Below are 20,441 nucleotides of genomic sequence, written 5' to 3'. Positions count from 1 at the left end.
TGTCAAATGGGAAGAGAAGGTAGAAGAGGTGAAGGGGAACATAGCACGCCCACAAGAATCCCTGTGCAACCCCTTGCCAGGATGCTCACACTAGCATTTTGGCAATGCCACAGGACAAGTGTGGGGCTGCCTACATGGGGAAGATCTACAGGGCTTCCTTTGGTTGCTTAGAGCATGGAAAGGACCAAGCACAGATGTAGAGCTTGCTGCAGCCAAGCAAGCAATGCCAGACCCACAGCCCCTCTCCAGTTCACCCAAGGGTGCTGCTGGTGCCACAGCCAGAAAAGAGGGTTTTCAAGAAAATGCAGGTATTGCAGTTGGTGGCAGAAACCTGTCTTCAAGACTGCTAACCCCTTTCCTCAGCAATAATGGCATAGAAGACTTTGGTAAAGAGACAGATCCACAGCTGTCAGTTGGGTATCTGAGCGTGGTACCCAACCTACTGGTACACAGCGGTTATGGATGTGGAGGTGGAACCAAAGATGAGAAGCACAGGGGATGGAGGGTGGTGAGAAAAAAAAAATAGTATTAGAGAATTGTTGTCCTCTGTCAAGCCCCATATTGCTTACAAGGTTGAGTCAGCCTGACACAGCACAGCAAAACAGCCCTCTGTGTATCACCTGATGGACCCAAAGGCTGGTAAGGTGAGAGACCAATTCATCTGCACGTGGTTAGTGAGACCCTTGGCTTCTTCAGGAGCCTAAAAAAAGGCTATCCACACCAATTAGTGACTAATGATCTGCATCACGCCGGCTGACAGTCAGGAGGGGCAGCTGAGTCACTGCACAGCCACGTCACCACTGAGCTGGAGTGCAGGCACACAGCTGGAGCAGCCCTGAGGATGCTCGGACCTCACCTTGCTCCAACACCCAGCCGTGGGACCTCAGAAAGCAGGCTTCCAAATGTGCTTGTTTGTTTCCTGGGGCTGTTATCTCACATAAGAGTTTCGTGCTTCCATGCGTGGCTTTCCCTGGGTAATGCAGTGTTAAGAATGTGTTGATGCTCCTCTTATAATCAAGGCTAAATGCTAATGTATGGCTTCCAGCTTTCAGACCAGCCAGCACAAAGAAAAATGTGATCATCTACTAAAAGCTATTTCAAGACTACTGAGACTTACTCAGCACTGGATAATTATCCCTGGGATTCTTCAAATCCCAGAGGGCATTGCTACCCTGGAGCAATTTCATTTATATTACTTGTACCCCAAACAACCCAACATTCAAATTTTTCTTCTCAGGAACCTTAAAAATAAACTTCCTCTGCAGATCTTTGAGCTCGGAAAGTCTAAGTGGCTCAGACATACCCTCGAGTTACATCTGATCCCCTTCGTTAGGCTCCAAGACTAATCATATGTGATAATGACCCCCGAACTGGAGCTGGAAGAGAAGCCAGGGACTTAAAACAAACAGTGTGACAAAGAGATTAAATGCCAGAACTAAAGAGGGAGCAGTGGACATCGGAGAACTGGGGGGGGAGAAAGAAATCAAAGGACAAATAAGAAATTCAGAGGGCAGTTGGGGTTGACCATCGCTGCCCTATGCCCCCCATCTACAAGAACTGCTGCTCCTACGTGCACACACTGAGCTATCAGGCTGTCAGCACTGAACATGAAAACACTGCAGCAGTTTCCCTTACGAAATCCCCTTCTTTGCAACCAGAGCCTTTGGGCAGAGTGACCTTTCCTGCTGACTCAGTCGCTCCCTGTCCCCAAGGAAGGTGTGCCTCAACCTCTGCCCTCTCTCCACTCTTGGCAATACATCGCACATTACTTTTTTTTGTTTTTCTTTTTTAAAGCATAGAATTCTTTTTCTTTCTTTTTTTTCCCCTATTTTGTTGTTGTTGTTCTTTTCTGCAGGCACAGGGCTAAGCGTTGTACCACTGTTGTGCTTCAGGGCACTGGGACTGCAGCTGAAGAGCAGGGGTGGCGTGTTCACCCACACCTCAACCAGCCTTCCTCACCCAGTGCATCTCTTCAGACCACCACTGTGGTCACAACCCGAGCCAGAGACATGCCCTGCTGTGGCATGAAGCAGGAGGAGAGCTCAAGGCTGGCACACAGTTACAGGGGGGTGCAAGTGTTTGGGTTGGGTGAGCACCAGCAGAGGTGGCCCTGCAGTGGCACCACAGCTCACGCACCATATCCCTCAGTGCCACATCTACCTTTTTCTTGAATACCTCTGGGCACAGAGACTCCAGCACCTCACTGTGCAGCCTGTGCCAGTGCCTCACCACGCTGAGAATGAACTTTTCATGATATCCAACCTCAACAGCCAAGAAGAGGACATGCAGAAGCTGTGGGCTGCCTACCTCACGCAGGGAGAACCAGTGTGATCCAATAGTCCTTACCCTTCACCCAGGGTCACAGTTACAGAAACCTTTCTGTAATCATGGTCAGCAGGACCTGGCCCTCTGCTTTACCCTGCCATGGGCTTTTCACTGCCTCTAAGTGTGAAACTGCAAAGCTGATGAAGGAGATACACTCCTATCTGCTTCTGTTCATAAGGCAAGGAGTCTCTCTGCAGCAAATACATGCTTTAGGGAATACTGTTTGCACACATTTTAGATTATTCCTCAGTGTGATGCCCTCTTCCTGAATTTGCTTTGTTCATCTATTATTTTTCCTGACTCGCTTCCATTCACTCCACAGCGTTCACCACTGCCCTCTTTACCACCTGAACTAATTATCAATTTTTCACTCATTACCTTGGATGGGCACAGAGGGCTGCTCCCCATCTCTGGCCGGCTTTGAACATAGAATCACAGAGGCTGGAAAAGACCCCCAGGGTCATCCAGTCCAACAATCCACCTATCACCAATATTTCCCCACTAAACCACGTCCCTTACAACATCTGAACATTCACTGATCACCTCCAGAGATGGTGATTCCAGCACCCCTCTGGGCAGCCCATTCCAGTACCTCACCACTCTTTCAGAGAAGAATTTTTTCCTAACATCCAACCTGAATCTCCCCTGGCACAACTTCAGACCATGCCAAGCTTAATCTCTCTGAGTATCAAATAAGTGGCAAAAACCATCCGGAAGGTATTAGTGGCTTTGAAGTGACTGGTTTCTCCTTCACATGGAGGTAACTTCCAGCCTGCATGTGCCTCGCTACCTTATACTCTAGCAAGTCTTTGCAGTCCCTGCCCAAAACACGCAAGTATGAATAAGGTTTTTAGATGATGAAACATCTGGTGCTTTTCTCTTGACTCCTTTGCTTGAGGATAACTCTTCATTTCTAAGCCTGACAAGGGCAGACTCTACAGTGATGGTTTTGCCCGAGTTGTTTTGGCCCATGAGAAGCATAAGACTTCAAAGGAACAAGACTAACTCAGCTGACCTCAGCGTGTGCCAACCTCTACACACCAGATCACCAGATAATGCGTCCTCAGAGAACATGAGCAACCCCCATCCAAAGTAAAAAATCTCTTCTGTCTAAAAGACATAAGAGCTTCAACGCCTTTGTTTTAGAAGAACAAAACAGAAATAATCTTCTTGTTTCTACATTCCTGCAGTATCTCGGTCCCTCCTGAGTTGCAGAGGCTTTTGAGCCCATCATGCTCACCGCTGGTGGATTATCAATTCCCGCAGCCTCAGGAGGGATCAGAAGGCTTCATGGGCAAGTTCTGCTTACCAGCCACGGTCAGAGACCACTGGCCCTGAATCAGAGCAGGCTTAGTGCCATGCGTGGTCATTCATGACTATCTGCAGCCAGTCCAATCCACACTGCAGAGGCTTCTCCACATTTAGGAATAAAAACTGAAACTGAGGCACCAAAGGAAGCCAGGAACCCCAATAATATGAATTCCAGTCCTATCTACTCTTCAACCCCACAGTATGCATTTACTACCTACTTCAGTTAGATGCAGAGGAGGATCTGCAGCCCCTTCCTCTGCTATAGCTACCCAGTAGGGCAGGTTGTATTTGCATGTATTTATACAACTCAAAGAACAAAGATTTTCTGCTCTTACTCATCAGAAAACTTACAGCCATAAACAAATTTACCTAAATTACTGAAGTTCAAGCAGCAGCTATTATGTATACAGAAATCACATGGAACACACGCTCCACACGAGCAAGGAAATTCACAACTAAGGCCAAGATTTCAAGCAGAAAATTATTCCTTGCGGGCCAGAAAATTGCAGGGGACTCATCTCTGTACATGCTGCTGCATTACATAAGGCAGGATAAAATATTTCCATTTCCAGAGCACCTGCCAGCTCAAGCAGGTTCCTTTGCCTGCCAAGGACGAGCCCGGCTCACGTCCCTCCAAGAAGCAGAAGCCTGAATCTCCTTCTGCACCCTTGCCCACCTTCCTTGCTCCCTCTCTCCACAAGGCTGAACTTTCTTTCTATCCAAACAGAAAGTATTAAGAGAGATCTCATTCCCATTAAAGCTGAGATTAGCTGTATCACAGCCCTGCTCCGTGCTGGTGGCAGCAAAGCCACTTCCAGGTGGGATCCACACACTCATTTAGGTGGACTCTTCACAAAGATTAGTCCCTCATATGCAGGGAGACGGTTCAGAGTGCAGAAATTCCATAGCCTGGTGATCTCCCAGTCAAAACACAGGTGTATGTACTCCATGCACAAGTTAGCTACTACATCCAGCATCCAAGGCATGTTAGGCTTGCCGTGTACTTGCCACCATTGACAAATTCGGACTCCGTAAGTCCATCTGATGCTCCAGGAGGCATTTAAGCTGCCACACACATCACAGCGATGTGCAGGGCTGCCCTGCACACTGCAGCCCCACCAGCACTGCATAAAAGGTTTCCAACTGGAAAAAGTAGTGTATTGTGAAAACCTCAACCCTACCCAAGATTTTTATTTGGAGAGATTTCTGTTCCTCATGCCTTTGTTCAGGGTATTTCTTCTTATAGAAACCAAGTGAAACAAGCGGCAGGTACAAGCTCTTGTGTCTTACAGAGATATTTCTGTAATTAATAAAAATGCTAAAGCTGAGGGGTTTTGCATCAGTGACTGCACAGAGCACACAGCTCTCCCCCTTTCCTCTACTGCCATGAGGGAAAACTTGCAGTTCACTGAGCTATTTCAATTAGGTCACACATTCTTTGGCCTCAAGAAGTATATGTAACACCCCAACCAGTGACTCATGCCTGACCAGGTAAATCCAGTACCAATATCATTTCATAGAAGAGCCTGGAGCAGGAGCTCTGCTTCACTGGGCAGTTGCTTAGGAAAGCAAGATGCTCAGAGGCGATGCCTATGCTCGCAACACCAGAAGGCCCAGCTTTGGCACAGCCTACAGGCAGATACCAGCTTTACCTACTTCCACAGACAACAAACTGTAGACTGCCCTCTCCATCTGCCCTTTCCTCCTAATGCTGTAGGTTGCAAGTCTCACATTTAGGAGCAATTTTTGGATTTTCATGCACTCTTGTTGTTCTGTAACGACAAAAAAGTCTTTGTGTACATGACATCCAGTGCAGTGCCTTCTATTTAAGATTGCCCTGACCCAAGCACAACACCTTCCACTTGGCCTTGCTGAACCTCATTAGGTTCACGAGTCCATTTCTCAAGCCTATGGAGGTCCCTGCAGATGGCATCCCTTCCTTCTGTCATATCAACTGCACTGCTCACCTAGGCATCATCAGCAAACTTCTGGGAGCATTCAATCCCAGCACCTATGTCACTAATAAAAATGTTTAAGAATATTAGACCCAATATGGACCCATGGAGTACCAGATTCCAATACGGAGTGGTGGGGACCACCAATCATCCCATTGACATTGGCATTGACAACAACCATCCAAACAAGTCCTTATCCACTGAACAGTCCACCCTTCAAATCCATCTCTGTCCAATTTGGAGACAAGGATGTGGTGCCCATCATCTCAAAGCCTTGCAGAAGTCCAGGTAGATGACATCAGTTCCCTCGGTCCACCAATGCCATCACTCAATCATAGAAAGCCACCAGATTGGTCAGGCACAATCTGCCCTTGGTGAAGCCATGCTGGCTGTCTCAGATGCCCTGCTCATCCCTCTCATGCCTTAACATCTTCTGGGGTGCTTTGCTGGCACCAGCATCAAAAGCAGGATTAACGTACCTTACTAAGCAATTTCTGTTCAATCATTGAAGGATAGGCAGTGTTTGGGTTAAACACATCACTGAGGGCCTCAGTCTCACCAAAGGGTCTTCAGGAGAGATCAGACAAAACTTTCCTGTGGTCCAGATTCCCCACAAATTTCTCTTCTTCTGGATAGTTAATTTCTCATTTAATTTTTTTCTGTCACTTTCACTTGGAAGCACTTTTAACGCCCTTTGGCACTGGGAATGGCCACAGAAATGCAAGATCCCACACACAAATAAGTTATTTTCCATCAAATATAATTGAGGACCAAGCTGTTAATCAGTGATGATGCTCCAGGTTGTAGATTCCCCATCCCTGGAGGCATTCAAGGCCAGGCTGGCTGTGGCTCTGGGCAGCCTGGTCTGGTGGTTGGCAACCTTACACCTAGCAGGGGGCTGGAACTGGATGAGCATTGCGCTCCTTTTCAACCCAGGGCATTCTGTGATTTTATGATTCTATGAACTAATGTAATTTCTGCATTACTTAGGAAAAATCACACACATACCACTTGAAAAATTAAATTAAGAAAAAAAAAATTCTTTAGGACTGAAAAAAATGCTGATGTGCAAATCAGTCACTCCAAAGACCAAGTTGCAAACTGCACCACAACACATTTTTGCATGGAAGAGGTTAAAGCATCAGCCAACAAAGCAGACAGGCTGACTTCCAAAGTGGAAAAATTGCACTGCCAAAAATCCAGCCAAAAATGCTGTTTTATCCACTCAAAAACAGCAGCCTTTTCCCAAATGCAGGAAAAAAAAGAAAAAAAAAAAAGAAAAAAAAAAAGAAAAAAAGAAAGAACCACAGCCAAGAATTCACTGGATTGTGCTTTGCATGGAAAAGCCAGGAAAGCTCTGTGTGTTCAGCTTTCTGCAGCAGGGAACAAAGCTGTCCTTTAGAGAGCTGCATTTTGGGCAGCTGCAACTCCACCACAGGTGAAGCAAAGGGAGAAGCAGCAACAGCAGCTATGGTACCCCACATCTGCAGCTCCCACATCTGCAGCTCCCACGGGAAACAGTCTGTGGTGTGCTAATGCCAAAGGAGGAATGATTCCAATTTGATGCAGAAAAAAGGTCTGTGGGTATGCAAAGAACATCCCCAGGTGCATTCATTCACGGGGTTGGCATGGGTTTGAATGGTGTCACAGTCATTTGTGGATATATCTTGGCACTGGGTGACAGCTCTGATAAAACATGTGCTGGATTAGACTGTTTGACACCAGCATTTTTGATAAGAGAAAAGCTATCGTAAGGAAAGCTTTGGATATTTACCAGAACATCATGACTGAAATGAGGTTACACACGCAAAAGCGGCGTGTTTATCGTTAACCAATGACACGAGTGCCACAACTGTACTGTGAAATACGATGCTTTCCTGCTCAACCTGCTGTAGGGGACCTGCTTTCAGCAGGGGTTGGCCTCTACGATCTCCAGAGGTCCCTTCCAATTCCTATGATTCTGTGGCATTAGATAGTTTGGGTTACAAAAGCACGTCCAAGAAAACTTTTTTGAGTTTTAAAGACCATGACATATCTTATTGCTGTGTATCACTGGGTTTTGTTTGTGGTAGAGACTGTAGCATGATTATTTTTTTTAATTGCCAGTCCTTGGGCAACTTCTCCCAGCTGTCATGATCCCCCATGTTGAGGAGCAGGCTGATGGCTATCTGGCACATGGATGTTCACTTCAGGGTGACAACAGGACCTTGATCTTTGTGGAGGATGAGCTCCACCAACCTCTATCAAGGAGATGAAACAACAATTCAGCAGCGCTCTGAAGGCAAGATGTGGCATCACTAAAAAGCTTTGGTAACAAAAGCAGAAATTTGGGCTCGTGGTAGATGAATAGAAGAGTTCCAGACCCCCGTTAAGATGGTAGAGACAATGCAATAGCATCAGTTCCCAGAAGCAATTCATAACCCTCAGATATTTCCACCCAGGAAGCATATTTTACCTGTAGAATCGCATATGTTCTTGCACACATAAACCTCTGCTTTGTAACAAAACCACGCTGCCAGCACAAGCATTTTCTCCTCAAAAATGCTCTCATTTGACAGCAAACCTTCAGCTGAGCTGATAAGGAATACACAAGCAGCTGCACTTCTGCAAAGAAAGCCTCCAGAATATTTCTAACCGCAAGAATCTGCCAGAGCAGCAGATGTTTCATGAAAACAAGTTGTTCAGAAGGGGGAAGAAAGGGGAAAAAACAGAGCTGGGCGTAGCTTCACGACTGGTTTAAGCCAATCTAAGCCCCGCTGCCTCTGAGGGAAGGCAGCTATTCCCAAGCTCTGCCAGCTGAGACCCAATCCAGATGGGAAGGAGTCTGCGGATGGGAGAGCAGAATGAGGTTTGACTCAGCTTGGCTGTAGGCTGCAGGCGACTTCATGGCCCCAAATGGCAGTGGGAGCCTGGGGACAAAGGACAGGCAGCAGCTCCTGAAGGCAGGAGAAGACCTTTAGGATCACCAGGTGCAAACACCAACCTGACTTACCAAGTCCCATCACTACACCAACCCCTTAGGCCCCATCCACATGTCTCTTAAATACGACCAGTGTTGGGACTGCAGCCCATTCCAAAGCTCAACCAAAGCAATGGTTACGAATTACTGTGTCTATTCATCGTTTCAGGTTTTGGTGCAATGCTCCAATTTTACCTGCAGAAATAGAGTGGTTTTGTTTTCAGAGGAGCAGCTCATGGCTGAAATGAGGAAATAAAACAGGAGTGATGCTACAAAACCATTCCAACCCTGCAGTTGCTGGCCATGCATGCACCTCCCAGAATCTCATTTCCATAGAAAAGTATTTTCATCATCACTAATATCTCCATAATGGCCATTTCTCAGAATGATGGCTCCCAAACAAGGTTTCTATAGGAATGCCATAAATCTCTTCAAGACATAAGGAATGGACCTGATAATCTTGAAAGTCTTTTCCAGCCCAGATGATGATTTTATATCCATTCTCTGGCCAAATCTTAGCAAACATGTGGCCAGCTCTCAGTTCCACTTAGGCTTTCAGATGGTGACAGTACTTTTCACATATCCAAACCCATTGCTAAAGCACAGTTATCCATCCATGGTGGCTGGCTGCAATTGAAGAGTCTGCATGGGTTAAAACTGACACCAAAAGAAATCCTCAGAAGTGACAAAACACCAGCTCTTGGTGTAAGCTTTCTGCTTCAGATCTCCCACCTCTGCAAAGACATTATTCAAACAGCTTTTGGGTACGCTGTCTGAATAACGTCCCCAGCACCAGCATCATTCCCAAGGGGCAGCATTCCAGAGGAAGGATCCTTCAGATTTATTATTTAGAGCTGGAGCAGCAAGTGGTGTCTTGAAGAGAAAAGCAGGCAGAAGCCCACAGCGCCAAGCTTCTCGTGTGCACCCTTAGAAGTACAGCACCCGTCACAACAGTCTGATAGATCACATCTTCACCTCTGCTCACCTCTGCTTCCTTGCTCAGCTTCTCCCTGTCTCCAGCCACCCAGGTAATAAATTATTGCAGAGATCTGCTGATAGAGTTTTGCATTTGCAGAGAACAAGGTGGCACAACTGCAGCTTCTGCAGCACTAATACTCACCCTCTGGATGCTGTCAGCATGTGACAGCCCTATGACAGAGCCCATAATCTCCCAAAGCACAGCACATGCATTCCCTTTGCTCAATGGTTTATTTCTATCACACGTTAGAAATCACCCTTTCCTGATCCTAATCTCCTGGCAGCAACCCACTGAAGTTTTGACCTCCGTGGGGCTGATGTCAGGAAGCAGAAAAATCATTTCTTTCTGCACTTACAGCAAACGGCAGGCAGCCCTCCACAGCAGTCTGGGAAGTGCCCAGTGACAGAGCTCACACCAACACACTGCCACAGCCACAGAGATGCTGGGTGGCACATCAGCTCTGTGTGTGTGACCATTTATCTCTATTTCTTAGCAACAGAGCAGCCCCAGGGGATGTTTTTAGTGCTCTGTGTTGTTGGGTTTTTTTGATGTTGAGTCTCTGCTTGGCACCCTGGGGAAATTCCTGAGCAGAAGATAGCAATTTTTGAAAGAGGATAAATGCTGGCACACAATGATCCTTATGGGTGCCTTTCCAGCTTGGGACATTCTATAATTCTATGAGTCATGGCAGTATCAATATCCCCAGCTTCCTCTGGCTTCCAAGCAAACACGCAATAAATTGCTGCCTAATCTACATGAGAAAAACAAATACCACCTGATGTTTCCCAACTCAGTCAGCAACGTGGCTTTAAGAAAAAAAATTAATCATAGGAAGGATAAAGAAATCACATAGCTCTGCAGTTCCATTGGTTGTCATGGCAAAGAAAATCCCCAACTCTCTGACTTATGTGTTTTGTAGGAAAGGAAACAACAAAAATGCCTTTTTTTCATGGCTAGAAGGGAATGTTTTCCTACTAACTGCTCATGAACTCATGCACTCAGCAAACCCTGCACTGCCAGCAATGCGTACATCTTATCAGAGCAGAATTTCTGAGGTCGGTGCTCCTTTGGCTGAACTTCAGCAGCAGGACCCCAAGAGCTGGCTCCTTCCTGCTGCTGTTCTCCATCACCCCTTTCACCACCACGGCTTCTTCTACCTGTTTCATTTGCAGCCCTTCCCCTCCTGTAAGCCTTCCTCTGCACTCTGCTCCAGCCCTTTGTCTGGGAGGAACAGCAGGACCCTTAGGGATCATGTTTGCTGTAAGCTGCTGGAAGTGATGCTCCTCCATGGGCCAGGCTCCTTCCTGCCACATTTCCCACCCCCATCTGCTGGGACTCGAGAAGTTGCACAATGCACACGTGGCTCACTGGAAAGCAGCTTAATGAAAACACAAAAACACAAGCTCCCCAAAAAGGGACTGGGTACAGAACTGCAGTGTCACACTCAAAGTCACTGCATATGCAAGAGCCACAGGTGAGCGAAGTGATGGCATCAGTGGGCATCACCTCAAAGCTCTGCTGTGAGGGGTGCAAATTAGCTAGAGGCAACAGGGTATGACAAAGACAACTGGTATCATAGAATCACAGACTGGGTTGAATCGGAAGAGACTTCAGAGAGCATCCAGTTCCAACCCTCTGCCACAGGCAGAGTTGCCAAACTCTAAATCAGGCACTGCATCAGGTTGTCCAGGGCCCCATCCAACCTAGCCCTGTACAACTAGATTGGATCCTTTATCTTTTGTATATGGGACAGGAGATTCCTCATCTTCCCCCTCTGCAGGGACAAGCTGTGCTCATAGGGCAGCAACTCAGTACGAACACACCAAAAGGAGGTGTGCACCCACGATGGGATTTTCACAACTTTTCATCTTAGAAACATGGAATTGCAACACAAAAGCTTCATACATTAACCATGACCCACCGCAATGAGGTTGCCAGAGCTGTTGGAATTCCAACCACAACCCACAACAGGAGGCTTGGCTCCTCTGCCCAGAAAATAAGCCAAAAGCACAGAGAACAGAGGACTCTCAGAGCAGGGTACCCCTGGAGTACTGCAGCATCCTTGCTCTGAGATGACTGCTGTCCTCCGGCTTTGTAGAGTCCAGAGCTTTTCTGAATTACTGCATGAGTAGGTGGGTGCTGGGAGAGATGGCGAGGAAGAAAGCAGGGGCCTTCTCACAATGAGTGGTGAGGCATTGGCACAGGCTGCCCAGGAAGGTGGTGGAGTCATTGTCCCTGGAGGTGTTAAAGAGATGTGGAGATGTGGCACTAAGGGGCAGGGTTAGTGGGCATGGTGGGGATGGGCTGACGGTTGGACTGCATGATCTCAGTGCTCTTTCCAGCCTTAATGGTTCTGTGATTGCAAGCAAGAAGAATTCTCTGAGAGCTGCTGCACTGGAAGGGGCACCAGGCAATTTTTTCTTCCTTAAAGACAGGGCAGAGCAAATGTCATTCATCCTGGCTGAGAGACTTTGCCCTGAGGCCACTGCCAGTTAGTTACATTCAAGGCTCCAGATCTTGACACACACACTGCTGAAAGAAAAGTGTGTTTTGGTTACAAAAACCCTGCATTATCAGCTTCTTAAACGCATAAAGACTTTGACATTTTTCTTTAGGATACAGCTTGTCAGAGGAAATGGCATGAGATGAACAGACTGTGCTTGTGCCTCTGTGTGGGTATGTAACATCTCCCATTTGTTCTTTCCTCGCCGTTCCCTAACTTGATATCAAATTATTTGGACTGACACCATTTGTTCTTTAACAGACGAGCAGATTACCCAATAACAACAATTGTAACTCAAAACTGAACATAAGGCATTCTCATTTAGTAAAACAGTTTTCCCTGTCAGCGCTTCACAAGGAGACCACTGAGCAAAGCTCTGTGTAAGGGACTTTTGCAGAAACATCACTTTAAGACTGAAGTTTGGAAACAGATTTAGAGTCACTATTTGTTCTTTTTTCCAACTTTTCAGACAGTTTGCAAAGACTTCCACACTGCACTGCAGTGAGCCAACTGAGTGTCAGCAAGCAAATTCCACCTTTCCGAATTCCTTTGCTTTTACATCCAGCTTTCCTCCAAGGGATGAGCCCAAACACCCACTATTTTCAAGACTGGCACCTTCATCACTACCACACACTGCTGCTCCCTTTCAGCTAAAGCACCCCAGTGTTCCTGGAATACTCATGCAATGGAACAACTGAAATTTAGCCAGCTTGAAGAACTGGATACGTGCATGAAAAAAGCAAAAGCAAACAGTAACAAAAGCTTGCAAAATTGGGTTCATGTGGACTGCGGTATTTGCTTAGCTGGAAATACCTGGAATTGTTACAGATTATGGGGAAAATAAATGTTTTAGCTGTAAAATCTAGGCTTAAAAGAAAAAAAAAGTGGAAGAAAGAAACTATAAGGCAATTTTGACTATTTTTTATATAGAAAATACAAAAAAAAAAATCAGAAGTGTGGAAGCATTTGGTGGACCGAGGACTTAAGTTGTTCCAAGGGAAGTTCAGATTGGATATTTGGAAAAATTTCTCATAAAGAGCAAAAATGCATTGGCACAGGCTGCCCAGGGAGTGGTGGAGTCACCGACCCTGGAGACGTGGCACTGAGCGACGTGCTTAGTGGGCACGGTGGGGATGGGTCAACGGCTGGACTAGAGGATCTTAGTGGTCTTTTCCAACCTTAATGATTCCAGGACTCTATGATAAAGATGCCCTGCGGAGGCTGCTGGAGCACCATGAGTCTGGGACAGCAAAACCAGGGCAGGAGAAACGCAGCCAGGAAGGGACAGTGGCAAGGATGAGTTGGCAAAAGCCGTCCTGAGCCTTGATCCACACATCATACATCTGCAGGGACAAAAGCAAGAGCCTTTGGGTTACCTCCGTGGAAAGTCAGAAAATGCACCGTTGCTAAAATTACAAAGCAGATGTGTATTTTTGTGAAACTGTACCTCGTATTTGGGAATCTGAATTCCCAAAACTGAGCACAAAGGTTTGGAGTGCAAATCTTGGTGCCAACCATAACAAGAGTCACTTACAGGCGAGCCATGCATCAGTCATAAAATGCTTTTAACTCACCACAGGCTTTTGGTTTGCTGTCAAAAGCACAAAACAACCCCAAGCAATCATGAAAATTCAGGCATTAGGCATCAAGTATCCCATTTGTGGTGCAAAACAAGGAGACAGGTTTAAGCACCATTTTGGCAGAGAAATATAAGTTGGCTTATGGAAAAACAAGTGCTCCACATCAGAAAGAGTAAAACAAAAGGCTTTTTGTAGCCTTTGGAGTGAAGAACTTCATTTCCAGCAAAGAAATCCAAGATCTCACTGCGTGCTCATTAATCTGCTGCATTGTTTGCTGCTGCTCCACAGTGGCCCCAGGTGCAGCGCAGGGCAGAAGCCGGCAGCCCTGGGAGCTCACTGAAATCACTCCAAGTTTCTTCTCTTGGCAACCTACAGCCTCTCTTCTCCCTCCACCAAACTGGGTTAGCGCTGAGGGAGGCTTCCCAGGTACACTTGCTGAAGTTGCAGATGATGAAGGTCACACAAAGCAGGGTTTGTTGGTGTATTTCTTTAGAAGTCAGTGCAGACGCTGCCTGCTCTCTGGAGCAGGTCTGTGTCACCTTGGATTTGCCCAAAGTCAGCAAAGCAGAGCTCAAGCATGGTTACAAACATCATCCCCATCACCCTTAGGACAGATCTACATCTTCACTGTGATGAGCATGCAGGAAGCCAAACTCAACATTATAGCACAGCACTGAGGTTAAATTATTCATTCATCATGTTTTTACAACAACCAGCGAGTCAAAAACATCAAAGTAATTTGAATGCCAGCATGGTTATTTAAGAAAACAAGAGCAGTGTTACAGCTATTACAGTGTGGCCTCACTGCCTGTCCCACTCCTCAGGCTGTCCGTGCTTTCAGTGCTTGCTGCTGGGCTGTATCACAGAATGCACAATGCAAGCCTCATTCACACCAGCCTCTACAGAAGGCCGTACAGACTCCAACATCATAAAAAGGAGTTCTGCCTTAGAAGAACATACTGGTGTTATTGCTATTATGTTGGAAGAACCCTCTAAAAGGCCCAAATTACAACTCAGAATATCCCAAGTTGGAAAGGACCTTTAAGGCTCATCAAGTCCAAATCAAAAGCTTTACTCAGCATTTAACTTTTGCAAGGAGTGTACATTTCCATCCTGCAGATGTGCCCACAGGTACATCCTTCAGATCTGACAGAACAAACAGGTTGTGCACAAACACTGTGTATGCTTTTCCCCTTTCTTCATAATTAAGAGTACCTTCCAATCTGTATGGTGATAACACTCAGTAATCCAAGCCAGGCTGATGGCCTCACCATCCTCTCTACTACACAAAAATCTCTTTGTGAGCTTTATTTCCCACCTCAGAGCTCTCAGTACACATGGGCAAGATGGGAAAAGTAACAGATGAAGTTATTTGCCCAAGGTCAGACATTTGCCATTCCCTTCCCTGGACACCACTGGAAAGCCTTTCAGTCCTAATGTAATTTTCTGCAAGCAGTAGATAAAAAAGATACTACTTACCATGGGCTCATTAAGGTTGGAAAAGACCACTAAGGTCGTCTACTCCAACCATCAACCCATCAGTACCATGCTCACTAAACCATGCCACTCAGTACTTCTACTGCTACACACGTTAGACTTCTGGATAGCTAAAGCAGCTTTGAAGCTCCAAAAGCTGACCGTACCTCTCTACAACTTTTCCAGCTTAAAATGGTAATATCCACCTCTTCTTAAAGCTCTCAGCTCCAACTGCTCCACTGGGCTGTTCTACCCTCTCCATCCAAGGGCTCACCACCTGGCAGCTTTGCAGCTCAGGTTGGCTTAAGCTCTGTTGGCAAGAGAGCTCTTCCATGCCAAGTACATCAGGGAATTCTTTTAAAATAAAGAAATTAATAAATAAGGGATTGATCCCATTCAGCACCTCTGGACACCTCAGTTACTGTGACTGACCTTCTCTAGAATTCACAGGTCTCATTCACTGGCATCCATTCAACAACAACATCGTTGAATGATAAACATTTGCAACTTCAGGGCTTCCCTTTGGTCTCCCTCCCACTGGTTCCCTTATTATTACTTTCCACATTCATTTCACAGCCCTGAGTACATAAATCCCAGCGCTATCCCCAGTACACAAATGGATGTGCATGGGCAGACCTCTGCAACAAGCTGTCCTCCCTCCAACTCATCTCTGACTGTTGTTCAAAATGAGTTTATTCTCTGAATTTGTGGCCATGACCTGTTATCACCCACCAGAAAACATTGAGCTTTGCCCAGTGGAAGCTGTGTTTTGTGTTTGCAGTTCCTCAGCAAGCAGTGATGAAACACAGGGTGTAACGCACACAAGTCCTGCCTAGAGAACCACCCCATATTTAAAGCAGCAAGGCTCCCTTCTTGAGGCCTGTTATTCCTAGGTGGAAATGTCAGGTCACTACTCTCACGTCATTTATTCTGCTCTGGGTCTGATGCACAAAGGACCCAGAACCTCCTCTGCTACAGCAGGCTGAGATGCTGAGCCACATAATTTAAATTCACCATCAAATTCCTCGGCAATGTCAGCCACGTAGGGAGTTATGAGGGATGTGAACAAATGATGTAAGATGCATTTTTTATATTTACAGGGATTTTTGTGACAGGGCAGAGGGATTTCTTCCCACACAAAAGCAGGAAAATGACAGGGAGTGCTGTGACACTTCCAGCTATGGTCAAAACAGCCACTATATGAGCTCGTCCTTTGAAGGAGGACAAATGACCCCAGTCACACTCTGAGGCATGCTGCACTGGGAACCATTTCAGGGTTAGAATCAAATAATAGATGCTCCTTTCTGCAACCAGATGTTTGAGGATAAAATGCCTTAGACAAAGCCCTCACAGCCAAACTAACTTCACAAAATAATGGTACATCAGCACTTCAGTACATTTACTGAGAATAACCCAAATTCCCAGTAACATGCATGTCTTACACATGAGAAATTCAGCTAGTTTCAGAGTACAATATTTTCCATTGTGTTCCTATGTGTCACATCACATATTAAGGCCCAATTAATACATCCTCACTTTCAAGAGGATGTACAAATTACAAGCTCTTCCTTCCTAGGAGGAGATGGATGCTGCTTACAGGAAGGCATATTCCATAACAATTCTCTCCCTAAATCATATCACTTGGCTTGGTCCACATGAAATACCAGAAGAAAAAGGCCTTTAGCAATGCTATTGCCATTAGCAATGCCAGAAGTACAAGCCATCAAAGTTAATTAATTGCATACTGGACATGTTATCTTCTTCTGCACAGCACTGCTTGAATCCCCTTCATACCTTCCCAGATAAAGCTCCATTAACATGCAAATGAAAAGTTCACACTCCTCCTTCATTTTGCACACAAACAGCGGGTCTTACTTGAGATGACACAAAGTCATAAGCATAAGCAATGAAAGCATCAAAACGAGATAGGGTGGTTATAGGTGTCACAGTAATGCTTGCAAACCAGCGTCTCCTCTAATTACCAGAGCACTTCTTGGGGCGATCAATTACAACAATACAGGTGAATGAGATCCTACAGTTGAAAAATGTATTAGACTAAACATGAATGCAGCCACTGATTGTCATCAATACATATATTTAATGAGGGGTGGGGTTTAGCAAAATATAGAACACAGAGAGTTATAAGCAACTAGAAAGACCAGAATCCATGACTCAGAGGCTTTAAGAGTCCCAGCAACACATTATACCCCAACTATAAAATCACTCAGCAGGCTATAATTATTCTTGGTGTTTTGTTTTTATTGTAAAATTCATTGTATGCATATATAACTGGGAGGCACAGGCAGGAAGCCAAGTCTCAAACTGTGCTTTATCGACTAACGATGTCTCCATTAGCCACGGGACGATGGTGCTCCAAACAGAAACACTGGTTTGCCCAGACCAAGCCTGAAGATGGTACAATGCAAGCATCCTCCACACCATGTAAGCGTTGGCTGAACACTGCCATCAAAAATCTGAACTGAACAAGCTCTCCTTTCCTTGAAATGTTATGTACATCTTATTTCTATTTTGAAATGGAAAGCAGTCTTTTGCAATCACGTAAACAGGTTCCAGAATGTTCCAAAGGAAAACTGTTTCAGCAAAAATTACAAGAAGAATCTGATTTCTGCAAGTCTTGCAATCAACAGGCAAGCAAGAATGAGGCCAAATTAGTGGCTGCACTGTAATGAAGGTGGACAGGCTCCTGCCATTCCTGTTTAGCTGCAGCTGCCTGGTTGCTTTGGACATTCATTGCTGTCCAACAAAAGCACACACAGCAGCAACACATTTCTTCCCTGTGTCATAGCTTCCAGGTGTAGGTACTAATTTATGTTACCCACTTTCCGATCCTCTCTAGGATGGTTTTTAGTAATTCTGAGCTCTTGAAGCTTCAGCATTTGGCCAAGTGCTCAAAACCTCTCTGAAATGTGTTCTCACATGGGATGTACAAAAGCTGATGAACTTCTCATTAGTAAATGATTTCACAGAACCATGGAATGGCCTGGGTTGGAAGGGACCTCAAGGATCATGAATCTCCAACCCCCTGCCACATACAGGGCCACCAACCTCCACATTCAATACCAGACCAGGCTGCCCAGGGCCCCATCCAACCTGGCCCTGAACACCTCCAGGGTTGGACGGGGCATCACAGCCTCTCTGGGCAGCTGTTCCAGCACCTCACCACTCTCTCTGTAAAGAACTTCCCCACTATCCAACATAAATCTTCCCTCCTCCAACTTAAAACCATTTCCCATTTGATAAAATCATTTTCCATTTGATAGCTTGAACTTTGTATCAAGGCTTTAAAAGCAGTAGCATGTGATTCTGCTCTGGCAGATTACACTGCACCTCCAGTGGCAGTGTTTCTTCTTAACTACCTTTGAAGAGCTGACTAAAATGTCTCATAAAAGATCCAGATTCCCTATTCAATATGTGAATGAGATAAGCATCTCAGAGCACTTCTGAAAGTACCATCTCTCTCCGGTGACAGCGTTTGGGACCTACAACATTCAACTTCAGAGAACCCAACCTAGGTGTCCGTGATTCAGAGAAGACAACACTCCATCATTCAGAGAACAAACCCAATCGAACATAATGAATCCTCAGGCAACATCTTTGCAAAGTGACTTATGATACCAAAGAGGATTTAGAGTTAATGGGATTTCGGTTGGAGTGTAAATTCTCTGGGCTGTACTTTCAGCAATTCTGAATGTGCAGAGCAAACTCCAAGTGACTGTGCCCTCTGCCTCTGTCAGAGGACAAGAGACGTGCTGTCACTCAGGCTGAGAAATCACTGACATCACAATTCTGTACCACAGTTTTGGAACGACGATCTTCAGAAGGGCACATGCTCTGCAGGAAGGAAACCCCTGAGAGCAAACAGTGCTCTTTCTGCTTCACTGGGATTGAACCCACGCCGCAGTGCAATGGGACTGCAAGAAGTATGTTGCATTTTGCATGACAGCCACACGAGCTCTAGGAATCCCAGATCACCTCAAAGCCAAGCCACAGCTCTGGCAGTGATAGCTTGACTCCTTACTTGCCTACCTGCACTGTCCTCACCACACACACCATTATTTCTCTCTCCCTCTCTCCTCACACACTGCTGCCAAACGCATTACAAAACCCATCATGCAGCACCAAGAGCTCGCATGACAGTTCATAAAATTCTTTGGAGTTCTTCCAAAGGAAAAGCCCTGCATAAACAGGAGTTATTATTGTCATCTACAGACTAAGCCCAGTTCAGAATTTGCTAGTGCTCTGTGTGGAGACTGAAGATGCCCTAAGTATTGATCAATGTGAAGCAGAGGCTGAGCTATAAGCTTCGTTAACATTGCCCATAACACTTTTCATCGTCAGCATACAACAAATCACTGATGAATATTCAAGGCAACCCTCTGAGGTTATCTCTATCTTGCAGATATAGGCAACCAGGAGACTGAAAGTTTGGGAGTGCCTTGCCTTTAATCATGAAGCAGTTAGATGCAGAGCTCAATTGTTTTGCCTGCAAAGCTCTCGCAGAGAAAACTGCAAATTATACACAGACCACTTTGCAGTGAAACTAAAGATTCATTCTGTAGATCACTAATTTCATTTTGGAGGAAGTTTCTCACACAGAGGGTGGTGACACACTGGAGCAGGTTGCCCAAGGAGGCTGTGGATGCCCCATCCCTGCAGGCATTCAAGGCCAGGCTGGATGTGGCTCTGGGCAGCCTGGTCTGGTGGCTGGTGATCTTGCACATAGCAGGGGGTTGGAACTGGATGAGCACTGTGGTCCTTTTCAACCCAGGCATTCTATGATTCTATGATTACCCCCCCCACACAGATATAGCACTGCTTACTTTTACTGCCATAGCACCAACAAGCTGCAGCTATTTCAGATTCTGACAGTGCAGAGTAGGGAGTGACAGAAAAAAGTCTTATCCCAAAGATATGGCATTGTTAGGTCTGGAGAAGAGGAGGCTCAGGGAAACCTTGTTGCACTCTACGGTGCCATGAAAGAAGATTACAGTGAGGAGGGGGTTGGCTCTCCTGCCAGGTAACACTGATAGGATGAAAGGGAATGGCCTTGAGTCACACCTGTTGGTTCAGGAGCAACCCTCCAACTATCAGATACAGACATAAGTAAATGCATTTACTATGCACCACCCAACACTGAACAGGAGGTATTTTTACAGCATTCCAGCATCTCCAAGAACTGATGTCACCAAGCAAAATTAGGAGCACTGTGAAAGATGCGCTAAGGCAATGGAAATCTCTTTTCATGCAGTTCCACACACTTTGCAGCAAGGAGTTTGACATTGAAGCGGGATGTCCTGGGTACTAATGGCCCTTCTGCAGACTGATGCAGCAG

At 45.8% G+C, this 20,441-nt stretch overlaps 1 protein-coding gene and 1 long non-coding RNA gene across 3 annotated transcripts in view; one reads left to right on the top strand and one right to left on the bottom strand.

Moving 5' to 3' along the window:
- The window catches only part of LOC128074598 (uncharacterized), a 482,510-nt gene that overhangs the window by 443,314 nt on the left and 18,755 nt on the right, over positions 1–20,441 (top strand). The gene's annotated exons all lie outside the window — the stretch shown is intronic.
- Positions 1–20,441, bottom strand: part of RAB30 (RAB30, member RAS oncogene family) — a 45,982-nt gene that overhangs the window by 16,856 nt on the left and 8,685 nt on the right. The gene's annotated exons all lie outside the window — the stretch shown is intronic.

The sequence above is a fragment of the Tympanuchus pallidicinctus genome, unplaced genomic scaffold (assembly GCF_026119805.1).
Source record: "Tympanuchus pallidicinctus isolate F22 unplaced genomic scaffold, pur_lepc_1.0 scaffold11, whole genome shotgun sequence".
Classification (NCBI taxonomy): domain Eukaryota; kingdom Metazoa; phylum Chordata; class Aves; order Galliformes; family Phasianidae; genus Tympanuchus; species Tympanuchus pallidicinctus.
This window is presented reverse-complemented; position numbering and strand designations above follow the sequence as displayed.